Here is a 25,071-nt window from a genome sequence, read left to right on the forward strand (position 1 = left end):
TACTGCCATTAAAGTATGCAGTTCTTTAGAATTTTTTTTTTTTTTTTTTTTTTTTTTTAGAGAAAGCTGATCTCATTTCGATGATAAAAATCTGAAATGTGAATCTGCACGGTAAAAAATTTTGTGTTAAATTTAACACATTTCTCGTGTCCCAATTTATCCACTCTAATTTTAATGAACAGAAGATTTAACAGAAGGCAAATATATAAACAAATAACACAAATAATATGTAAAAAATTAACATAAAAATGTGAATTGGTGTAAGATTTACTTCTTAATTGTCTTGTTTTTAACTCTTAGAAATGGTAAATATTAACTCAATGCAGAAAAGTTAAAAATAACACAACGACGGTATGCTATATTAACATAAGAGTATATTAAAAATTTCTACACAAGAAAATTTCAACAAAAATACAAAATGTTTTTTACCGCGCACATTTAATTAATTCGTCGTATATATATATATATGCAACGTCATTTATATAAAAATCACATTAAATGATAATCGTGTTTTCAGAGTGAAGAACTAATCTTTTCTCCGTGCCTTCTACATACGTCTGTAGAATTTTCCGCGGTTGGTTCGGAGCGAATTAAAGCTCAAGGTTCATTCCGGATGCTTCGAGGCGTTCGATCGGGGGGAATCGTTTTTACGAGGCGACGGCGCGCGCGCCGACGAGTGTGATTGGAATTTTATTAATTGACCGTTGCATAATTCATCTCGGCTTCCCACCTGCACCGGGTGTCCTCGAAATTACAAAGATTCTTTCCTTCCGCTGTTATATAAACTTATCCAAAAAAATTCCTTTAAAAAAAAAATCATTATTATTCATACGTAATTAATCTTATATCAAATAATATTCAAAATAACACGTGTATCACTAAAATAATGTTTGTGAGAAAGTAGGAAAATCGTGATAACAGTAATCTTGATATCGAAATTTTAACAATTTCTAGTTATAAAACAATTGACATTTGATTATTAGTTTTGATCGAATATGTATCCATCATTTGGACAAAATATGTAATTTATAAAACACTTTTTATAATACTCTTGTCACATTATCTTTTCTATAAATCGGTACATTAGCATTAGCACGAATAATGCTAATTCGCAAGAATATTTAATCGAGATGTTCACCGGACAATATCGAAAAAGGCGCGGGATTATGCTCGGCGGACTTTATTAAACGCTGTTTTCGCCGGCGGATCTAAGCCTATTATATGATAATCAAGTTAAAGCGACTAAGCGACGTTCTTCATTATGGAAGAAGAAAGGATTATATTCGATATGAGACGAGCTCGCTAAAGAATTAAACGCATGCAAAAGCGCGTCCAATTATCGGGATATTTCCAACGGCTTTAAATTAATCCTAATAGAGTAGCAGAATTACCATTTATATATGCACAATATATGCACGATAATGGCTCTCCTATACAGAACAAAATTTTTATTTTTACGATATAACTACATATATGATGCACGACTGTATCGCTGCTTGTAGAGAATTTTTTTTGTTTCTAAAGTAATAAATTATCGCAAAATTTTATTTCAGAATTAAATTGCTGCAATTAATCCTTTTCGTATCTTTTGTAAAAAAAAAAAAAAGAAAAAAAAGGCAATTTAAAAATGATGATAAAAATATCTTGTAACTCTCATTAACAATATTCATTTTGAATAAAGTTATCTATTTTTTTGTCGAGTCCTTTTAGATTTCTGGTCTTTTCGTTTTTAATTCCGGCAGGATGTCATTAAGTAACAGTTAGGAAATGAGAATATTAAAGTGTAAGTTTTGCGTTTTGATCCGTGGTTTAATCCGAATTTTAACGAGATAGTTGACATCCGCTGCGCGTTCTCTCTTTGCATCTCTTACAAAAAGTATGCATATTCTCTGAGAATACTGTCCTTCCCGACGTGAATGACTTTCGAATGGGTCGTTGTGAAATTTCTCATTTCGAGTGTCATCTAACGCAAAGTCATTTCAGCATAGATAGGTATCTATGATATGCGTAACGTAAAATCTAAATGCACATACAAGGCGTTTCATAATTTCCAATATTAAAGAGACATATATAAAGCGATCTAAAACTGTCATCTTTCATCTATGAAATTCGAACTAAAGGTTTTCTTAACGATCTCGTTCCACATCCTATATCTTTCCATTTCAACAATTTTGTGCACATTAATACAACACTCATACGCGAAATGCGATAGGAATCGCGCCATAAAATGGCGTATAGATTGCGGTGGCACGATAAAAGAAGTTAATTAAATCGTAACGCTAATAATATATAACTGCCGAAAAAAGGGCACGTGCAATTTTCGATTTGTTACACCTGCGACGCAGAACGAACGAAGCCGATCCTAATCGCGAGCCGCCTCTCTCGTCCCGATGAAATTATCGCGATAATTTCCTAGTATATAGGTAACGCCCGGCATTATAAACTGCTCGGCTAAGTATATAATCGCAGGTGCGCGTATGAAAGAGAACTTTTCCCTTCCGTGCGGAAAGAAGCGGATCTGCCGAGAGCGCATGTATCACCCAGCACGGCGACCTCATGAACCTACCGCGAGAGCTGTTCCTCTCGTGGAACGGGATGCTGCCTATCCTATGGCTGGCGAATGGATGCCAACACGTCTAGGAAAGGCGTGGCTGTGCGCCTTGGCGGCAACGGCCAGGTCATGATTTATCTCGCGTTCGGTCTCGAAAACGATTTTCTGCGATATCGTATCGCCGTCCCTGCCACAGAGGATGCCTTCCCGATACTCGGCTTGATACGAGACAGCAGCCTTCGAGAGAGCTCGAGGATGCTGAGGAGAGAACGCAAAGCATATCAAGCGGCGAACCGTGGAACGCTGGCTGGTAGCGGATCATTTTATCTCGCGGCAAGACGGCACCGCTAACTTGACCGAATGTCCGACACGCCGTTCTATCGCGCATTATCGCGCTCTTAATTGAAAGTGATTAATGAAGAGCGGCGTCGCTGAGCTTTGCATTAGGAACATGGTATAACATTCAGATATCTCACGTCAATCCTCCATCCTCCTCTGTAATTCTCAAATATAACATGGAAAAACCTTTCCACGCCTTGCCATCACTAGACATATCCATTTTTCACGGACAAATACTTCACCTTCGTTTTACATTTGATTACGTGAAATAAATCATTCCGCGCATCGGATCTCATCGATATAAACGATATTCCATATACGTCTTCTCTATTTCCGTACAGTTGTCACTCGGTTCAAAAGCGCGCAGAAAGAAGAGAGAAAGAGAGAGAGAGAGAGAGAGAGAGAGAGAGAGAGAGAGAGAGAGAGACGAATACCGACACGTCTGGAGAGAGGCGTGGCGATACGTTCGGGGACGACCCGGGTCACGGGCGATACAACATCTCTCGCCGGCGCTGTCTCTCGAAAATGATTTTCCGCGATATCGTATATCTAGGGAAGGACCGTGAGGCCGATAAGCCAGCAGACGGCAGCGGAAGCCGGGTCTCCGGGGAGGGGAGAGGGATAGGGGCAGCCAGCCGGCAACGGAGAAACGTGTTGCACTCGGCGGCGAGGCGACGAGATGCAGGTGGTGCGAGTGATGGTGGTAGTGATGGTGTCGAGCCGCCGGCACCGGTGATTACGTCAGACGACCCGTTACTCCCGACGCGTACAACCCCGAGCTTCTACGTGCCAGATGGCCGCGTACATATCCGAGGTGTGTCCGGCTAATATGACTGATTGCAATCTGCGCGAGAGCAAGCCGCACGAAAGAAAGAGAGACGCCCGCCCGTGTAAGACGTAGGGCCGGAGAAGGTTCTCGCGTGCCCTGAACGCTGCCTGACACGTGTGGGATTTTGGAATTAATAAAAAAAGTAAAAAAAAGCACTTAAACCAAAAAAAGAAAAATATTTATTATATGTATATCTGACACAGCCAAAACATACACAATGTGATAAATAATTTAAAATTTAAAAATATACAAAGAATTCTCTTTCTATTTATTTAAACGTGATTGATATAATTTTTTAATATTAAAAATAATTTTTTAATTACTCAAACGTAAAAATATTCTGTAAAATGAAATTTTTTTGTTTAAGTGCTTTTCTTCTAAAACTTACAATTGTAATAATTTTAAATATTAAACGAAATATTAAACGGTTTATTATCATTAGATTATATTAAAATTATAATAAAAAAATTATATGAACGTATAATTTCATTATTGTAAAGAAATTTAATTCTGGCTCCTCTGAACACGTATATAACAATTAAAAATTCGATTATACGAAAAAATTATCTTGCCAAGTGCAGTGGATAAACTAAAAAAATAGGTAATTAATAAATCACATTTTTAATTCAATTAATAAATTCAATTTTTTTTTTTTTTTTAAATATTAAATCCAGATTTTCGATATTTTTATGAATATGTCCGATAATCAGTAACCTTTAATTATTCTTAATCGTACAATCTCTGCGATATAATAAGCTTTACACGTCCGAGCTCTGCAAAATTATTAAACGCGAGTGGACTGATAAATTAACTTGGGCAAAATGTAAAAGAAAAAAGTCGCATGAAATCGCATGAGAGGAGAAAGGCAACATCTTGGCGATCCATCCCTGTGCAGGTTGCAGGGTGGTTCGCTGTTGTTGCTGCTCTCGGCTACGTCGTAGCTAGTGATGCCGGCAGCAGCGGTAACCTTGTATCTGCCGTGGCAGAGACGCGGCTTTAATAAATGGGGTCCGCGCGAGGTTACAACCTTCATCAGCGGAGATACACCTGATAGCATCGCCAATCTCGTCACGCCGCCCCAGCACCATTACCAAAGTGTCTACCGCACTTTACCACATGCTCTCTCCGCGCGCGCATGTCGTGTGTTGTGTGGCGACCTGTTTCTCTCTTCGCACGTAATACACCTACACACGTACACAATCCGCGCCCGTCTCTCCCGGAAGTATTTCCACGGAGATGGAACAATAATGTATCTTTGAGACACGGACAGTTTCGCATACACATAAAACAGGAACAATACTATATACGATATATCTTCAGAAAAGAAAAGGAAAATTATTGTGAATAAAAAAGACGAGTAAAAGGTCTTGATCTTTGAAATACACATTCCATCTCCAGGAAGTAATGTATCACGAGAAATATATACGGTACGCTATCTACTGGACACACATGAATATTGCCAAGTAAATTCTAAATTCATTTAAAAAATCACTAACGATCGACCAATCCAATAAAATTGTATAATGCTTGCAACGTCATAAAGTCAATAAAAATTTGAAATCGAGCTCAACGAGAAAATCCCCTATAAATATAATTTATAATGGGAATAATTTCGAATGTGGAATGAATATGATATCAATATTGGACGGATGTCTCGTAAAAGAGGACTGTAATAAAATGATCTCGCATTTACACTGCGGCTATTTCACGGAGGCGCGAGATAGCTTTATTAGCCGTAAATCATCCGGCTCGTAACTTCGGTAACTCTGTCTATATACGTACTTCGCGTGCCATCTTTATAAAATCGTTTTGCCAACCCATTACGAGCTTTATAAGTTTCCGTCTGATTTATAGCTAAATATACCACTCTCAACGACGTTGGCTCTCGTCAGATAAATGAGCGTTTGAATTCACATTGATGTACGCGTTGTCGCTCTTTGCAAAATAGTAGATGGTTGTAACATTACACGGCCGCGTTATTCCAGGCTAATTTGTTCGTTAATTAAGCTCGTGTTCGCCAAATTACCGCGAGTGCAACATTACGAGGCGCACTCAACTCGTTCTGTTGTGTCGTAGAGGTGTTAAGCGATATCGAAACACGCGGTTGATATCAAACACCGTTGCAATATTCTTGATTAATTATATGCACGCTCGTTCATATTTAAATATTAACATTATACATCAAGTGAAATATTCATAATTATTACGTAATTAATATATCACTTATAATTAATGTGTCCTTATTTTTAATTTATCCTAATTAAAGCATTACAATTGTAACCTTATAATTTTTAAATAAGGTAAAATAAATGAAAAGATATAAAGATATAAGTCTAAAATTGTGCTGCTGGCATAATTTTTGTCGCGCAATATGATATAACATTATTCATGCTTTACTGAATATCCTTATTGAAATTTATTGTATCGGCTTTATTGCACTTAAAAGACTTCGTGCTGAAACTATTCTGGGTGAAAATGATTTCTGAGCAAAGTGCAGATGTTTCTATGACCCATGCAATGATGACACACTTCAAAGCAGTCTCGCGAATCGTAAATGGAAACGCTGTACGCGCAAGTAAACACGTTTATAGCGTTTAGGAGAGGCGATTATTTTCGCAAAACAGCAAGCAAGCGCGTTTCATTTCTTACGGCTGTATACTACAACGAGACTATTCGTTGCGACATAAACGACGACGCGGTTGTCGTTACTTCCCGGCCATTAGATGCGTGCACTTCGCGAAAACTTTTGAGAGAAGCTCGCAAACGGAAGAAGATGTCAGCTCGCGTGCAATGCTATTAAAAATGCCGTAAAGTTTAACGTCCCTCTACTGGCAAGGTAGATACGTCCACTGAATTCACACACAATTTTTATGATCGGCATAAAATGCAAAACTTCAATTTTTGTACGTCATTGCATTTACGTAAAAAAATGTAATTTATACTATTCATTCTATAATTTGGAAAATAAATTATTATTCTTATCAAGATATTGAGTTTTGAAATCTAAGTAATTCTAATATGTAAAAAATAAAATAAAGCCTGTAAAATTAAAAATAAAATAGAATAATTTAATCCCATTAACCTTTTCATACGTGATACTCAAATTATTGATTTTTAATGTGATTAAAATTTAGTATGCTTTATGAAGGAAAATATATGCGAGAAATATAACTCTTATTTCATGAAGGAATTGAACCGTGTATGACAATATATCTTACTAGAATATTTGCCGCTATTTCTAGCGTGCATGCTCGCGCGCGCGCGCGCGCGCGCGTGTGTGTGTGTGTGTGTGTGTGTGTATTCGCTTCTCTCGTTATTCAGGCAAAGATTTTCGATCGCGATCACGAGAACGTTCACCATTGGCTTGCATATTATCTTGTCAAGCTGCAGTCTTAACGTTAACACCCAATCAACGGATGAGCTTGTATGAACCTGAATTCATTGGATCGGTTACTTGGGTTCAGAGCACATCACGTAATTCGCCACTTTTATAACAATTCTACTGTCACGATATAAAAGGATACCCGTTACGTGATACTTACTTATCTATATACAGATTGTGCTTTAACGAAGAAAATAGACTAAATAGCAGCTACACGCGCGCTTTATTTTAATTATGCCTATTAATCAACTTGTACGTTTCAAAAAGATACTTTAGATCAAGCTACAAATTCTTAATCAGCGTAACTCTCGTAGTCTTCGAGTTGCGGCAATCAAAATGCAAATACCTGTCGAGTGAATGAAAAACTGCCGGTACGATTTAACAGAGGATGCGAGTCCCGCGAGTGAATATTTCTCCATTCAAACTGGCAGGTCATGAATCAATATGTATCCAGCGTAAGAGCAAAAACTGTATATGCGAGAAAAAAATATGTTGATTTATATTTATACTGTAAATTATTATATTCATAAAATCATATGATCGAAGAATTTATTAATAGAAAACCTTCATGTGGGATTTTTTTTTTTATAAACTCAATATGCAACACATAAAATGTACAGTGTAATCGCGTAGATATATTTAAAAATATGAAAAGCTAATTTTAGTATCGATTTCAAGATCAATCCGTCAGCCAGTCACGTTGCACTGCGGTTTGAGACAATGATTTATCCAGTCGCGGAATAACGTATGTCGATACGGATAAAGTGACCGCTAATGATCGATAAAATTGCCCTACATAGTGACATTTTCCAATTTGACATTCCATCACGTACATTGCTCGGAAGATTAATCTTTCATCGTAGCTTGATTTATAGAACGCATCTCGTATAGATAAATATCTTAGTAAAATTTTACCTCGTATAAAGAGTAAAAAACAGTAGATAAATAAACAAATAAAATGAGTGAAAAATTAAAAAGAAAAATATGAAGGAAAAAAATAGAATCAATTTTTTACCCAATAAACAAATAGCAGTTAACAGAATAACAGTTTGTGAATTTAAATTTCATAAATCTGGCGCAATATCATTTTAAGATATGCTTGATAAATTTAACATATTTACATAGGTGCATATTTACAGATGCATATATATTTTTGAACAAAGTTTTAGGAGGAGATAAAAAAACGTTTGAAATGAAATGTAACTATACATTTTTTTAGATCTCTTTATGTTTCTCCTTTTTTCTCTTTCTAATAAATTCTATGTTATATATCAATCAGTTTTTAATTTTTTTTTTTGTTGCTACGCTTCTAATATCAATGTGCGTTTATATTTTATTTTTGACGGCAAATCTAAAAACCGATATATATCTGTAAAAACTATTCAACATAACTGAATATGGATTTTCGAGTCTGAAGTAATATTCTTTTCGCTTGCACGCGCTGTAGTCCTGAAAACCGGATTCAGATGCGTTTATGTCAGGAGCAATCCTGCAATCGTGATCACTGAAGCGTCATAATTGGATTCGATTGTCTGGGGAGCAGGAATATGCAAATGAATCCATACCTCGCGCCAACCCTCACCGTATTCCGGTACTTATTTCTCGATCGACAATGTGAATGGGAAATGAAAGCGAAAGATTCTTCGCTTTAAATCCTACCTAAAACTTTTATCAATAGAAAAGTTGTTCAATAATCCACATAGTATAATATTTCATCGGATCTTAAATATGTAGATCGCCCTATTCCTTTATATTCTTTCATTTTCCCTTGAATATTATTCATTAAATTCTAGAATTTACAGCTTTTCCTACAAACATATGTTATATCTGTCTTTTTAATACGCTGTTACTAAAATGAAGACCAAAAATGCCGAGTCAAAAGCGGATCCGAATTGTTACAAATGACAGAATTATTTACGTAGCATAATGCATCCACCAGCCGGCATCCGAGACACATCGGGATCCTGCAAAATGTGAATTTTGCTCTCTCAACTCTCGAATAATTTTGCACGGAACGTGACATATATTGCGATGACGATCATTTTTACATGCTTCCTATCTAAATGTAAACAGATAAGTCAAAGTATTTAGATAAAACGCGATATACTGCTGGTTCATGTTTATATAAAGACAGATTGCCGTCACTCATTAATCTCTTCCATAAGAGTTACATAATGATTTCGTCGGAAAGATCGCAGACTACTTCGCAATTTAGACTAGATCGAGTTGTCAAACTTGAGTTTAATGACGCTCTTTTCAGATGAAATCAGGAAATGGAATACGGAATTTAATAGCTTAATATGTTAGACTTATTATACTCCATTAAATTCACATAATTTTAGCCTTTCTTTAACAGTGTAGTATATATTATAATATATATATATATATATATATACATTACACACATTAGACATTTTTTAATACATAATATTATATAAGGCGAATAAAAATCGAAAATTATAAATAAAATTTCTCTCTTTCTATACCTTCTTCATATCGGGACAAAGCCAACCTCTCATATGCTTGCTACATTGTAGACGGAATCTGTGTCGAGGAAAGCCACTGAAAAATTCTATAAATGTATAAACTGCCCTCATAAAAGCGGGTTTCATGCGAGAAAAAGGGAGGGACAAAACGAAAGAGAAGAGGAGACCGAGTTATCCGACTTGGTGAAAGAATAATCCTTTTGCACTTTGAGACATTGTCCAGACCAATCTCGACTTCTCTCTCTCTCTCTCTATCTTTTTCTGCTGCGTGTTTAGTCGCGTACGATCGATGGACCGCTTAATATTTAAGATGCGCTTCTCTCACCGCCAGATGATACTCTCGCGCAGCTAAATCCAGACGCAGTTTGCGTGTACGTCGCGTTTTACATCGTGGATACGACGTGACTCGAGTGTGAAACACGAACCGAAAGACGAAAACGCGTCTAATTGCGTTTTCAGTTTGCACTTAAGGCCAATTCCCGTAAAGTTGTGCTTCAATCGAAACGCATTTAGATGCCAACTAGAATCTCTAAAAGTAAAATTTTAAATTTAAGTTTAAAATTAAATGTAAATTTTTAGAGATTTGAAACGCTTAGCAATCAATTTTTGTGTGTGTGCGTAGCGTATAAATATCTCATTTTACACAACATAGTCTCATGTTATTTAATATAAAATCAAAGCATTGTATGTATATAATAGATAAATAAATAAAAAATAAAAACAATAATATCGTAGCAACAATTACAAGCCGCAATGTTTTCAACCGCACGGTATAAAAAAAAATATTTCCGTTATAAAATTAATGTGCGCTATTTCGAATTAGAGAAAATATGTTTTATTATAGTACGTGATCTCATGCACCGAACCAATATCCGTAATATTCGGCTCCTGTCCGGGAAAAAGGTCTGTACAACGTACGTTGCTGCCCGCTGCGGCTTACTCGAAATTCCGTTTATCGCGCTCGCATGTCGAAATAACGCGTGACACACGTATATCTGGTCTACGAGCACACGTGCATTCGCCGCAATGGCGGCTGGTAAAAAGTTAAAAAATGGTCACTCATACGCGAGAATCTGCCTTTCATCGCGTCAGGCTAAAGTACGTGGCTTTTTGGAATTAACGAGTGCGTGAAAATAAAGCACGATTACAAAAAACGCAACATTTTGTGTTTAAAAGCTCCAAAAAAGATACAACGCTCTGAAAATTTCCAACAATGTTCTTGTTTAAAAATCTCTAACTGTAAAAAACCAATGCTTTAGAAAACATATTTGAAATTTGAGAATTAATATAATTAATAGAAATTAAATTAAAGATTAATTAAGCTGAATTTCTTAAATGCTAGAAACATAACGATTTTAAAATGTAAAACCGTTTTTAGGAATAATAATGAACAAACAAACATTCCATAAATTGAAATACAAAGAAAGAGAGTCTGTCTACCGAGATAATCTGTTGATTAAAAAGTTAAAAGTCCAAGAATCTCTTTGAGGATTGAAAGATTTAATCAAGAATCTTTGGATCTAGGCATCTGTAGATCTACGATCTAAAAGACTAGAGAAACTAGATATTTGATTCGAGATATCACGGGCGTTAACCGCCTTTCACGTTAACCGTCGTGACGCGCGAATGCTGACACAAAACTACTCGCACGAACACAAGTGACAGCCGCCACCGCGAGAGAACGGTAATCCTATCGTTAATAGAATTGGTCGACCAGCGGGATTCCATTAGCAATATATAAAGGATCGGTGTTCTATTCCATCGCGATAACGTACATGTTCCTCTCTCTCTCTCTCTCTCTCTCTCTCTGTCTGTCCCTGCCTTTCTCTCGAAAGCAGTCGGACCGAAGCACCTTCGGAGAAGCAATCGATTCGATTTTGTTCCCTTCTGCCAAATCACCCTTTTGCGAACCCTTCGAGCTTTTAATGGTCGAATACGGCGGTAGAGCTAGCTTACGCAATTAAAGCGGGACCTCGGGTTAAGTGAATTAAATCCACTCGGCGGTAAGGTACCTTCATGTACGAGCCACCTTCGTCGAAGTGGTCAACGGGAGATACGATAACGTAACTCAATCGAACTCACCGTTTAACTTCCCTATGTAAATACTGCGCGAGAGAGTGACGGAACGCAAGAGATGCGAGATAAAGTTTATTCGGTTCTGAGAATAGTTTCTCCGTGTATCTCTGGAAACTAAAATGCTTTCGAACGATGCTTTTGCAACGAAGTGAAAATTCGCAGAAAACTAAATAGTAAACCCCATTAATATTTGCATTGTAATTATATTTACGATACATATAATAACAGAAATGTTTTATATATATAATTATACAAATATAATAATATAATATTAAATATAATTATATATTATAATTATATTAAATATATTATGTATATAATTATATATATAATTATACATATTGTATGTATTAATTAGATATAAAATTTTTAGAGCGTTTACTCACAGGGATATTTCTCTCTTTTATACAAAAAAGATAATAAATGTCAACGAATGCGAATTTATATATCTGCGTGTGTTTGATGGATAAATAATTACATATCCATAAATTGTCGTTTCGGTAGTTCTTGGTATTTTCCCAAATATATTTTGTAATAATAAGAACAACAAATTTAGTACTCTATATCCGAATATCCCAATTTAATTTTCGGTTTCGGGATATTTCGAGGCCGAGAAGCGCGCGAGTTCTCATCCGCTGCCAGGTGATTCGAGAAACAGCGCATAGTTCGAGTTAAGTGAATTAAATCTAGCAGCACACGTAATGAATATACATATATATATATATATATATACAGAGAGAAAGAGAGACGGAGGGAACAGAGCTAGTCGTCGGTCGGTCTGTCTGTCGGCAATCGATACCGCGTGTGGTCGAAAAAAAGATATGATTACAAGATAACGGTAAACCGATCTTGTAGAGAGCTCCCGAGAGTTCTCCATTCGACATTATGGAACATGCAAATAGAAGCACACCCATCTAAACGCGAACAACCTAAACGCAAACGACAACATCACGCTTCGGTTCGAAAAAGCTGCGGTTCGCCGCGGAAGAAGCTCGACGCGAATCGATCGATAACAAAAACGCGCTTTTTTTTCTCTCTCTCTCTCTCTCTCTCTCTCTATTTTTTATCTAGACGAGCGAGAATTGGATTCACTCGGCGTGATACAAGCGCAGGGCACCGATCGACAATGGTGCAAATAAAGAATACGATTGCTACGAACAATGGGGTTCTCGCATCTCTCAACGTTGTATCTCTTTGCTTCGATATTCGCTTTTTCGGTATACGAGAAATTACAATGGTACGCGTGTAATTAGAAAATAAATGCAGTACAAAGGGATTTGTAAAGTGCGCTAGTTGTAATTTAAATATCGACGTAAATGTATATACGTATATACAGTATAAATAAACGTCTTTACACTCAAAACACAATATTCGCAATATATTTGCTAAGGAAAAGTATTGGAAGATATTTTTAAAAATTTAGAAATTTTATGATAGTGTGTTTAAATTAAAACTAAACCTTCCTCAAAAAATATTTTCTACATTACTGTAAATGTCAATATTTTACAAATTTTATATTACGCCATCAAACAATACTTTAACTTTAAATATTTCTGAAAACGCGCACATAAATATTTTATCAAAATAAAATTAAATATATTAAAAAAAAAAAAAATAAATATATACATGCCCATTTCTCCTCTTGGTATTACTTTTACAAGATTCTCAGATAATTTAATATAATGCTAACCTTAAAGACGAAGACACGAAGATCTCTCGTTGATTCATGCGTACTCGATCGAGATGAGTGTGGAGAGTGATAATTTTTGGAAATACACTCGACACTTGTGACGCGGCTCGATATGCTTAAATAAATCATAGATAAATTATCACGCACGATTACATTCGACATTTTCGATATTTGGAATTTATTCCATAAAATGTGAGAGAAGGAACACATAACATAAAAATATGACAGGTTCGATCGCGCGATTATTTGATTCGGCACTCCCGATATTAATCTACACACGCGATTCATTTACACGACGTAAAAGTATTATAATACAAAAATGCGGAGCTATCTTGACTGTCAAAACGTCGCAGTGAGACTAACCAGCGATCGCGTACGCAATTGCCTTTATAAACACACAACTTTATAAACACACAACCGCGCGTAAGTAGTACGTGTAACATAATACGTAACATATTTAACTACCGATATAAATTCGTATCATATTCGGCTTATATTTATGATAAATAAGATTCGCGAGGCAGAATGTAATAATAATGCCGGTATATTCGTCGCAATATCTGAAATATTCGACACTATTTAATATCACTATTTAAAATTTATGAAAAAAATACGAAAAGATATAATATTGGAGAAGTTTGCTAACCTCAATCAAATATTCCAACCGCGATCTGACGCTTCCAATCCTCAAATATACTACGCACCGACATTAAATAATACTTTATGACGATCGCGTGATATTTTATTCGGCACTTTCGATGTTTATTCGCGCACACGACGCTCACTTTTACTGACTAAATTTCCGCGAGGAACGTGGATACGCCCTGTCTTGTGAGTGACGACGCGACGAGAGCGGTTAAATTCCAGTGGTTGAAATTGCATCGCACGCGACGCCACCTAACCTTTCTGACGTTAATATATTCCTGGGCTGGAAACGTGTTGATTTAACTGTCATGACGATCGCCCGCTACACCATTCGGCACTTTCGACTCGTTAATTCGCTAGATGCGAATCTTTTGATCCGTAAATATCGTGACCCATGAAACGATTAAAAAGCGATAAAAAAAGCGAGGCGATTTCGCAGACTAATTCTCCGCGCATTTCTTGCGAAGGGGGCGCGACTTTCTTACGTCATATAAAAATGTCCTTATATACGTAATATCTGTACAGTGCTGCCGATTAATTTTCTCGATCATTACGTATCGAGTGTGCCACATGACTAATGGCACGTACATTTATTAGACTTATTTACCATATATTTACTATATTTTAATATCCAATAATATATAATGCAAATGAATTGATAATTAAAGGAGCGTAAAGAATATGAATATATCACGTTGATAATAACGATAAATCAATTCCTCGCCAATGCCCGTTTCGTTTCTTCGGACATTCGTATATCAGTCTTGTCCCGCGATAAATGTAGCGGAACGTGATTCGTGCATTCAATTGCAGACGGCCGAATTAATTGCATTCGGCTGCAATATACAAGCGTGTAAGCAACAAACGCCGTGGCCATTACATTGTATTGACGCGTCGTGCTTAGCCCCCAACGTTTACCTTCTCTCTCTCTCTCTCTCTCTCTCTGTCTCTCTCTCTCTGTCTCTCTCTCTCTCTCTCTCTCTCTCTCTCTCTCTCTCTCTCTCTCCCTATGTGCACTTAGATATACGCGAATATACGGACGTAATATTCATGGCGACTGCTTTGGAGAGTACGCAATTAATCGCATAGTCCAAGGTGTGCTAAATACCAAGATTACAACCAGCGCTTATCTTACAATTAGTATCGCGTATAATTGTATCATAGAGATAATCAACATTTTGTTTCCTCATATATATTTTAATCGTGTTACTTTAAATTATTAAATCTCTTGTAAAAGTTGTAAAAGAAATTGAAGTATTTATGTAATTTTGTTTATACATATACATATAACTTAATTTTATTTAATATTACCTATACATTTATTTATCCTTTACGTTCGTGAAATATTTTAGCTGCTACGGTTAATTAAATTTTCCACGTTTGCCACGGTTACTGAAATTAGATGTCACACTTTGCACACTGGCTTATTCGAAACTACACACGGCAAATGGTTAGTCGTATTATGGCATTTAATTGCGACATAAACGCGCCAAATACTTTGGATAACTCGGATAATTAAATTCCAGCAAAGTAAATTCAGCTACATAACGAAATTGTATTATAATTCCTATAATAGTTTTACTTAAATGAATAATCAGAAAGAATATCTTTAGTTATTTCTAAAGAATTTCCTCTTTATATAAAAATTAAATAAATATATAAAATAATCGAAAAATATATTACATATAGAAGACATAGAAAAGCACAGCAATTTTAACTTTGACGAATCTCTCAAACAGTTTATTGTTAAATTAATTATATACATTTCCCATGTATATATACAATTTAGAATTCGATATCAGAACAAAGCTTCGCAATAACGTAAAGAAAATAGAAAGAACTTGTAATGAGGTTTCGCATATAGCGATGAAATTAAACAAAAGTCAACTATGTAATTCCTATTCACGAAGTAAACTTTCTGTAAATTAAACGTTCACCCCTTACTTCCCGCCTTTGTAAATCGTTCGATCCTCTCGGTGGCGGACGATAACGTTTAATTAAAGGCCCTTCTCTCGAAGAAGTTGTAGTATTTTATGTGAAAAGTTTCGATCAAAAGAGAGATTGATCTCTCTCCTTCTGCATTGTAGATGAAACGGAGAAGAAAAGCTACGAGCAACTTACCCTTTGTTTGAGCCACTCACTCTCTCTCTCTCTCTCTCTCTCTCTCTCTCTCTCTCTCTCTCTCTCTCTCTCTCTCTCTCTCTCTCTCTTTTCCGCTTTTGTATGTATTTGTACATGTGTCTGTGCACGATTTCGCCTCGATTCTGTTTCATCTTGTCCCGGTTAACGGTGAGTTGTAAGTGATCACGGAAATGATCGCAATGCGATTACATCGTCGATTCTCTTTCCCCCTCGCGTCTTTCTATGTCTCTCCTTCTCTCTCACTCTCTCGTCGAGCTTTATTTTACTTTACGAGTGGGCGAACTCGAGTTAACTACCGGCGACCACTTTGACACAATAGAGAAGATACTACTCAAAAGGCTGTCGTCGCGATGTCCTTTCGTTACGCTACTCTACTACTGTTCACGAGATTCGATTTAATCTTACATTCTCTACGTGAAACTCGCGCTGGTAAGGCTCTTTGGAGAGTCTAAGTTAACTTAATTCTAGTCTAATAGGATTTACGGCGGATTAAATAATTATTGAATGTAAAGAGCACGATAAAGAACGTTTAGTTGAGTTTGAACTTTAATTTATGTTCATCTTCTCTAATTACTAAAAAATTATTATTTATAAAAAAAGCTTTTTACAGACAATAATAATAAATTATGTATTTTATAAAAATTATCATGCAAATAATATTTAATTAAATAACGTTCATAATATACAATCAAATATTTATACATATGAGATTTTCGAGAGAAAAAAATTACGCGGATTCAAAAATTGAGAAATTAATAAGAAATTAACTGTATACATTTTACTTATTTTTTCACATGGAAATTATTTTCTCGGTTATATCATCAATTACAGAGAACTCTGTATAATATATATAATAAGAATGGAAAAAAGTTATATACATATAATCATGTATAATTCATGGTATTTTTAATAAAATGCCCATGAAATATTTTTTAATGAAAAGCCATACAGAGCCAGGTAACTGTAAAATCATAAAACAAGATCTCTAAATATACATTGATGAAATGCAATAAAACTCAAACGCAAAAAGAGGGGCTCGCATCCGTTTTAAATTTAAATTAAATCCGATGCCTTTTGAGATTAAAGTAGTTTACGCAATTATCTCGAGAAAATCAGGCCTGTCGCATGGCGGTGTATTATTAGCGCGATTACAAGTCCGGATCTCCCCAAGAGCGCAACCGGTGCGTTACCGGGGTATCTCGCTGCTACCCAACTTGCCTGTGCGTTAATAAAGTGTAACCGATATACGCCGAGAAATACAGACAAAGAGGAAGAAGAGGATATATATATATAAAAAAAAAAAAAAAAAATAGATGAAATCCTTCCCCGAAATCGACGCTCGCCGCGCAAAGCGGCGCGTTGCCACGGGCCGCATAATGGCACGCTCTTCGTGATCCGGTCCGGAGATTACGCCACGCCAGCTACACGATGATAATCATCTGGATATTGCTCCTGCGTACGTACTGCATCTGAATAGCGTACAGGTACATGCGGCCAATACGTGGGATCAGATAATTGGCATTCAGCCGGCCACGGCCGTCGATGCAATGGGCCGCTCTCGCCCCTATCGACCGCAATCTCTCCCTCTCTCACTCACCGTGCGCGCGTGTAAGTACATGTCAAGGATGGGAAATGTTGAAAAACCGGATTGAAAGATGCATTTTATTAAAAAAATATTTATTATTTGTCAAATAATAAGAATGTGTAACTCATCCAAACGAGAAGCTTCTTCAGTTTGTTTTTTTTTTTTTTTTTTTTTTTCTTATGTAAGAAAAAATTTTATTAACTTGATTAATTTGTTCGCGTTAAAAAATTGTTTAAAAATTTTATTTTTATTTACTTATGTTTTATATATATTTTTGAGTTAAATATCTTTTAAAAAACTAAGTTCCTTGAGAGTTTTTTTTTTTTTTTTTTTTTTTATAACGTGTTAATAAATACAAGAAAAATGCAACGTTACGAGTATACGATATTCAGCAACATGGATCGAGTGAATAAAGTATCGATTACTAAAAAAGTTAACAATAAATAAAGAAAATTCTATTAATGTGAATTGGAAGATGGCGTAAACATAACTCATAACAGAAGTATTATTGCACCTCGGTCAGTGTACAAAGTTTAGACACGCCGAATTATTTGCGGAATATCTTGTCATTTGATTTAAGACCACCGAGTGCAGGGCTGAATGTCAACCGCCGGAACACATTCATTTCACGAAAATACCGAGAACAGTTTCGATCATCCGTACGGCAAGTTCATCGCAAACGTAAATCAGAGAAACGTGCTCTAGATGTAAAAAAATTTCAATTATTATACTTTTACGTCAATTTTTAAAATTTAATTTTCAAGAGCCTTACACATTTTTTATTCCGCATAATTCTTAGAGCTTATCGACACATTTGGTTGAAAAAGACTCAAATTACTTAATATAATCAAACAATACAATTGCAAAGTTTCTCTAAGCATTAATAATAACTTCTTATATTACCATAAATGTCAGATATTTTCCGCGTTAGTGTTGGTGCAATCATTATTCGTGTCGTCGGCATCTGGGTCGTAATTTCCGAGATTGTTGACAGACAGACAGCACATAAACGGAAACGCCAGAACACATTGCGGTTTCGTTACCGAAAGTTATACGAGAAGGAGGAAGAGAAGATATTTCATGGTTCTCTTGAGCGTGTTTGCGGATCGCGTATTCGAGTTTGCACACATGTTCAAAGATTGGACGATTATGAGAAAATTGGACATTAACTACAGAAATTTAGATTTAGATCTACATCTATTTTTAAATCTTGTTCATGTAAAAAGTATATTAGCAATCGTAATCATTTCGAGAAAATTTTTTCAAGAGCTTCCTATTACAAAGTTATTAAATCACAGAAATAATTAATACGTTCTGTCAAGATTTATCTCTTTAAATTTGTCGTCTCAAATAATCTCTTTCAATTTTTTAAATAAAAATTATCATAACAATATTTTATTATTGACCTATTTATATATGTTAACTTTAATTGTCATATATCTCGACATCTGCTTTCCCCTCCTTCCACATCGATTCGTATGTGTTTATATTAAATCATCGCGGCTTCTCTACATTTGCTTCTCGACATAACAAAACTTAACTTAGCCCGTATTGTGCCCTTTAATTCGCACCATGTTTAAATTAATACATCAAAATTGCTGAAAAACGAAAATCGAGATAGGAAGAGAGAGAAAGAACAAACAGACGCAGACAAACCGACAGACAAATAGACAGAGAAAGCTGGATTTAATCGCATGTGATTCATCACTTGGAGGCTGAAAGACAGGCATTAATTGAAATCTGGCCGATTTTAAACGTAAACTCAATTTAGTCGATCAATTAAACTGTAATTGGGAAATAGGATACACACAAATGAAAAGTCGATATTTCTTTGAAGTGAGTGGTATTCGTCTGACTAACGTGTGTGTGTGTGTGTGTGTGTGTGTGTGTGTGTGCGTGTGCGTTGTGTATAAAAAAGAGAGCCTGTGAGATCGACTATTCATCATTATTGAATTTATTACAGAAAAAAGAAACGCAAAGAAAAGACAAAAAAGAAGAATGTGTCTTTTACCTTCTTCTTTTCAAATATTTCGGGAGTAAGTATAAAATGGAATAAAGCTATATAAAAGTAAAGTATCTTTTATAAATTGAAGATATAAAATACTTTAGATATATATATATATATATATACATATGTGTGTGTGTGTTTAAAGTGACATGAAAAGCTTCTATTATAAAGCTTGCCTTTTACAATTTCTAGTCATTGAGATAAAAGTAATAAAATTGTTTAATTTTACAGATATCTATTCGAAATTTTACAGTAATATCTGATCGAAAAATTTAAAGCTATACGCGACCGTAATAAAAGACTTTAAATTACATTAATAGTAATGAATATTGTCAAGTCTCTAGTATGCGAATTTATATATATATGTCACGCAAGCTGTTTATAAACTCACAGCTTTTTTATAAAGCATCGAATTTTTTTCGAAAAACAGGTAATATCTTTTTATAAAAGTCAAAGATTTTTTTTATAAACAGGTTAATTTTACAAAGAATTTGTGTCTGCGATATATGTACACGATTCGTGATTTTTATCGATAAACATGCAGAGTCGACGACTAAAATACGCCTGGCAATTTGTACATGTTCTGTGGCAAACGACGCAATGTTTCTGACTTTGTCGTCTACTCCCTTATCTCTTTTAATCCTTATTCACTTCTCGAGAAAATAAAGAGAATTGGAATGCTGAAGAATTCCTGTAGGCTTTTCGTATCGTTGTTCGTTTATATCGACCATTAACAATAGCGTAGCTGGAATTTTTGGACCTCTTCTCTCTCTCTCTCTCTCTCTCTCTCTCTCTCTCTCTCTCTCTCTCTCTTTCTATCACACAATTATTTACTTATTTATACTAATATCATATTTCTTTAATATGTTTTATTGATTAATAGTTTTATGAAAACGTTTTAAAAAATATCAAATTTGAAGTACACAGCTTTTAGAATAAATGTGTATACAAAAAGAAAAGGAAATAGTTATTCTAAAAAATTGTGTTAATATTTAAATAAACTCAAAACATACAAAAATTTAATCCTATTTTTGTTTATGCTGAAAATATAAAGAATGCTATATTTACTCCACTTGTTATTTTGGATACATCCCTGATTTTGTTTTTTTTTTTCTTTTTTACTTGCGAATGTAATTCGCCGCTTCAACCGATCAACCCGTCGTCTGATTAATTCGACACGCTTTAAGCGCACGGTTTAACACGAGATAAGGACAAGTTGTCGTATCCCGTGTCCTGAAGTTTCGTATTTTTCTTCTTTCTTTTTCCTCTCGTACGAATTAATCGAGGTAAGAAAGCATAAAATGCCGATATCACGTACGAGGAATTTAACGGAGGTGTCGCGGCAAATGTAAAAAAATACCGTGCGATTCTCGTAAGAAATTTAACGATAGCTGGAGAAAAAAAATTATGTAAGTACATGTATATAAAAATCTACGACATTTACATATGAATTTTTCTTCCAAAATATAAGTAAATACAAGCATGCGTATTTTTGAAATAAAATAAGAAACGCAGAGACTTTTTGGACGATTAAAAAATTCTCGACACACTTTGGACAGAATAATTCCGGACAAGTTACAGAGTTAAAACTTTTGTCGCCTTAGACATAATATGAACGGAAAACGCACGCTCTTACGTTTATATGCGCGGCTTCGCGCGCGAAAGCCGAACGAATGTAGTAAAACTGCCGTAAAAATTTCAAGTCGAACCAAACTTTGTCTCGCTCGGACTGCGACGCACGTAGTTGGACGAAACTGGGCGAGAAGCCCAAAAGTTTCCGTGAAGTTTACTTCGGGGGATAACTTTATACAACGTGTGATGCGACGTGAAAAGTTTGCGATTTTTAATCTATGAGCGCTACAAGAAGCGCCTTTTCCTCAATGTCCTTTTATACTTATACGTATGTACATAGGTATGTCGCCACTTTCTTTATCCTTTCGACGACGCGTCCGGTTTTTCATCTCGCGCGAGAGAAACGAGCGAGTGCATCCAGTCAGAAAATGCGCGTATGTCTCTATACTTTGTCTTGAATTTTTCAAAACTCTGTGTTCCGTCGTGCGAGATGTCGCAATAAAATGAAGTAGAATGGCTATGATGTCAAACGAAGTGGCAGGATACAAATTGTATCGTAGAAAAATCGAAACGTTTGATCTCCGGGAGTTGATGTCCAAAATATTTTATCGATTTAATCAAAAAATTTAATAGAAATTTTGTTTTATATATATCCTAAAAGAAAAAAATTCCTTAAAAATATATAATTTTTAACAGCAGTAGTATTAATCAATACAGTAATAATTAATTAATACATAGCACAAAACATGTGATTATAGAAAGAAAAAAGAAATGTTGATAAAAAAGATAAAAGATGCTAATAATCAAATCAAGCATCGACTTTCCCGGATGACATGAGGCACTATTATCTCGTGTCTGACTTTCCCTCCTTTGTCTCTTTCTCTCGTTTCGGAGAATCGTATGGGCAGCATCGACCAGACGGCTCGCTCGTACCGGAATTAAGTTGTCGAGAGGTAGAAACGGAGACCGGATCGTGTGCTATCGCGACACACGGATCGTGGCATGTGCGCCCACCTGCACCCACCGATGCTGCAGCTCCGATCGTCGAAGTGCATTGAGAATGCATTCGTGCATACGTTCCGCGCGAATCCAATGAGATGGTCGAATGAGATGACTTGTCTTTTCACGAGAATCTTCTCTCCGTTTCCACGAGAAATTCGCGGGACATTCTCGTTATTTAGTAAATACAAATGTCAGGGCAGATATAAAATTTACCAAATAATAAACAAAAAATTAGAAATATCCTCGCTTTCTTATCATCGTCCGCATATTTTAATACTCGTCACGATGAAATTTCCGGTGACTCGCAAACTATGTAATTTCTCGCCGATTAAACACGGACTCTTCTCTCGATAAATCGACAAACGTATCGATCGGTGGTGCTTCCGCTCGATAACTCGTCGCAAAGAGAGAAAGCAAGAGAGAGAGAGAGAGAGGAGGCAGGTAAATAGGTAGCTTGCGCGGATCTTGCTAAGCCGTCAGGCTAAATCAACCCGAGTACCTATACTAGTGCTATACTATTTCGTGATATATACATGTTACTTTGTAGCGGTTCCCGCGAGAGTTCTCCTCGTTCTATCGGTACGATACGATCGATAGGGTTTCTGACTACCGAGCCCTATAAACACGTCCGTTCGCGGTAGCGGCAATGGCGAACAATTGAATGCAGTCGAGGATGCAGGCGACGACGACTTTGGTCGACTCCGATAGAAGAAGACCCTTCGCGCGAACGAGCACATTTACTGTCGGTAAATCTATATCCGCGTCTCGCCATAAATCGGCTCAAATAAACACCCGGGTGTCTATTTTCGTTACGATCGGAATCGGATGCGCGAATTCCCCATACGTTCTACCATCGATTTCCGCCGCGATACTACGGTGTTACATCGCCGATAACGTAATCGCGTGAGATGCACAGGATGTGTGTTTCGTCAGGCGCGCGCAGCCAACCGGAGAGTAATGATAGCGTCTGGTTATACTTGGTTCTCAGCGCGCTTTGTTCTCAACGCTATCGCGTTTCGCTGCCACGATTGCGTCCTCTTCACAAATATGGATACTAAAATCTTTCATCCATTTATATTATATACGCAAGATGCATGTCTCTATCTTTTTTTTTTTTTTTTTTTTTTTTTTTTGTCTTTATGTATTATATATATATATATAATAGTAATATTTTCTTCTTGAAATATTCCACAAGAAATGAGGGCAGCTTTCAAACACATCTCTTTCACATATTATATATTTTTTTATATTTTGTAATATATTTTTGAAAAAAAAAAAAAAAAAAAAAAAAAAAATTCCAATTTACCGCGCTTGTCAATTCTACTCGACTTGCGATTGGCCGCGGGGCGAGTTAAATCACGTCGTCGAGATCTGCGAGGTCTCGGCAAGGAACGGTGCAATATAAGAATAGCCGCGATACGATTAGATGACGAGATTTAAGCGGATTGACATCGCGACACGTGTGTCCCGTTCTGTTGCGCGGGACTCGCAATTAGAAACGATGGCGCGAGGATTAATCGAACGGCAATAATTACAGAGCGCCTTCTGGCCGAGGATCTCTTTAATTCGCGCCGTGGCATAACTCGATGAATCTTGTCGCGGCTGTCGTCTGTCATCTTTCTCTTTGGCCCGAGTGCGCAGTGTAACGTTGCTGGTAGTAACATTGTAGATTGTAGAACGACTCGGAACCAATTAACTGGCCGCCCCGCCCGCCGCCGGAATCCGCGACTACCGACAATCAAGCAATTAATCAAAGGGCGGAAAGCTTCGCTATCGAGACAACGTGCAATTAGAGAATGAGAAAGATAGCGGCAAAAAGCGCGAAGGGGAAAATATATATCTGCTCTATTCTACAAAACTACTTTTCGAGAATAAAAGCAATCCTGAGATACTTGTAACGGAACTGTGCTATATTATTATTATACGATAAAAAATATATATATACTACACAATTTATGAGACAAAATTTATTTCAATACTTAATTGTTGAAAGAAAAACTCGAGAAATTCTATTATATATTCTCAAGCTGTAGAAATAAACGTGCAAAAACAAATATGATTTATGCAAATGATAATGATGTATTCATGCTACCTGAAAAACGTATAAAAACTTATGTCCGACGTTAAAGATTATTAAGCGCCTTTTGTTGGATTTCCCGTTCAAAAAGTACCTTTTAGTACAATTTAATCGAACTCATATGCCATATTCATGCGGTGTGTAAAAAAATACTGCTCGCACAAAAATATATAATTGCGTACACAATTCTGTATAACGTTGACGAAGGTAAGAGAAAATGTAATATTTGCGCCGCGTCGATTCCGAGAATATACCGATGTGAGAAGGACAATATTAATTTCAACGTAATGATTTTGTAACATTGATTTATCCCGTACACAGGATTAGTCACAACCGTGTGCATCTTATTCGTTTTCGTCATTTAACACGATTAATTTCCAAGATTATGTTGGTGGATTAAATTTTTTGTCACAATCATTAGCAAATTTTCTCTTTTCGAATTGTAATCCATTTTTATTTCTTTCACGACGAGAAATTCATTTTAACTGGGGGACAGTTTATTGACATTATTTTCAATGTAGAACGTCCTTTAACTGCAATTTTTTATCTCGTAGAAGTAATTTAATTCGATGTTGGGTTTTCTATTATTATATATGACAAAGAATTAATAAATTAAAAGGTACATATTTTAAATAAACTTCACTCGTGTGTGTAATTTGTTTATCGCTACAATTTTCATTTATAGCA

General features: G+C 35.9%; 2 protein-coding genes across 5 annotated transcripts in view; both read right to left on the reverse strand.

Moving 5' to 3' along the window:
- Window positions 1-25,071, reverse strand: part of Twin (CCR4-NOT transcription complex subunit 6-like twin) — a 272,484-nt gene that overhangs the window by 92,200 nt on the left and 155,213 nt on the right. The gene's annotated exons all lie outside the window — the stretch shown is intronic.
- LOC140675391 (CCR4-NOT transcription complex subunit 6-like) overlaps window positions 1-25,071 on the reverse strand; it is a 431,843-nt gene that overhangs the window by 21,878 nt on the left and 384,894 nt on the right. The window lies entirely within an intron of this gene.

The sequence above is a fragment of the Anoplolepis gracilipes genome, chromosome 17 (assembly GCF_047496725.1).
Source record: "Anoplolepis gracilipes chromosome 17, ASM4749672v1, whole genome shotgun sequence".
NCBI classification, from domain to species: domain Eukaryota; kingdom Metazoa; phylum Arthropoda; class Insecta; order Hymenoptera; family Formicidae; genus Anoplolepis; species Anoplolepis gracilipes.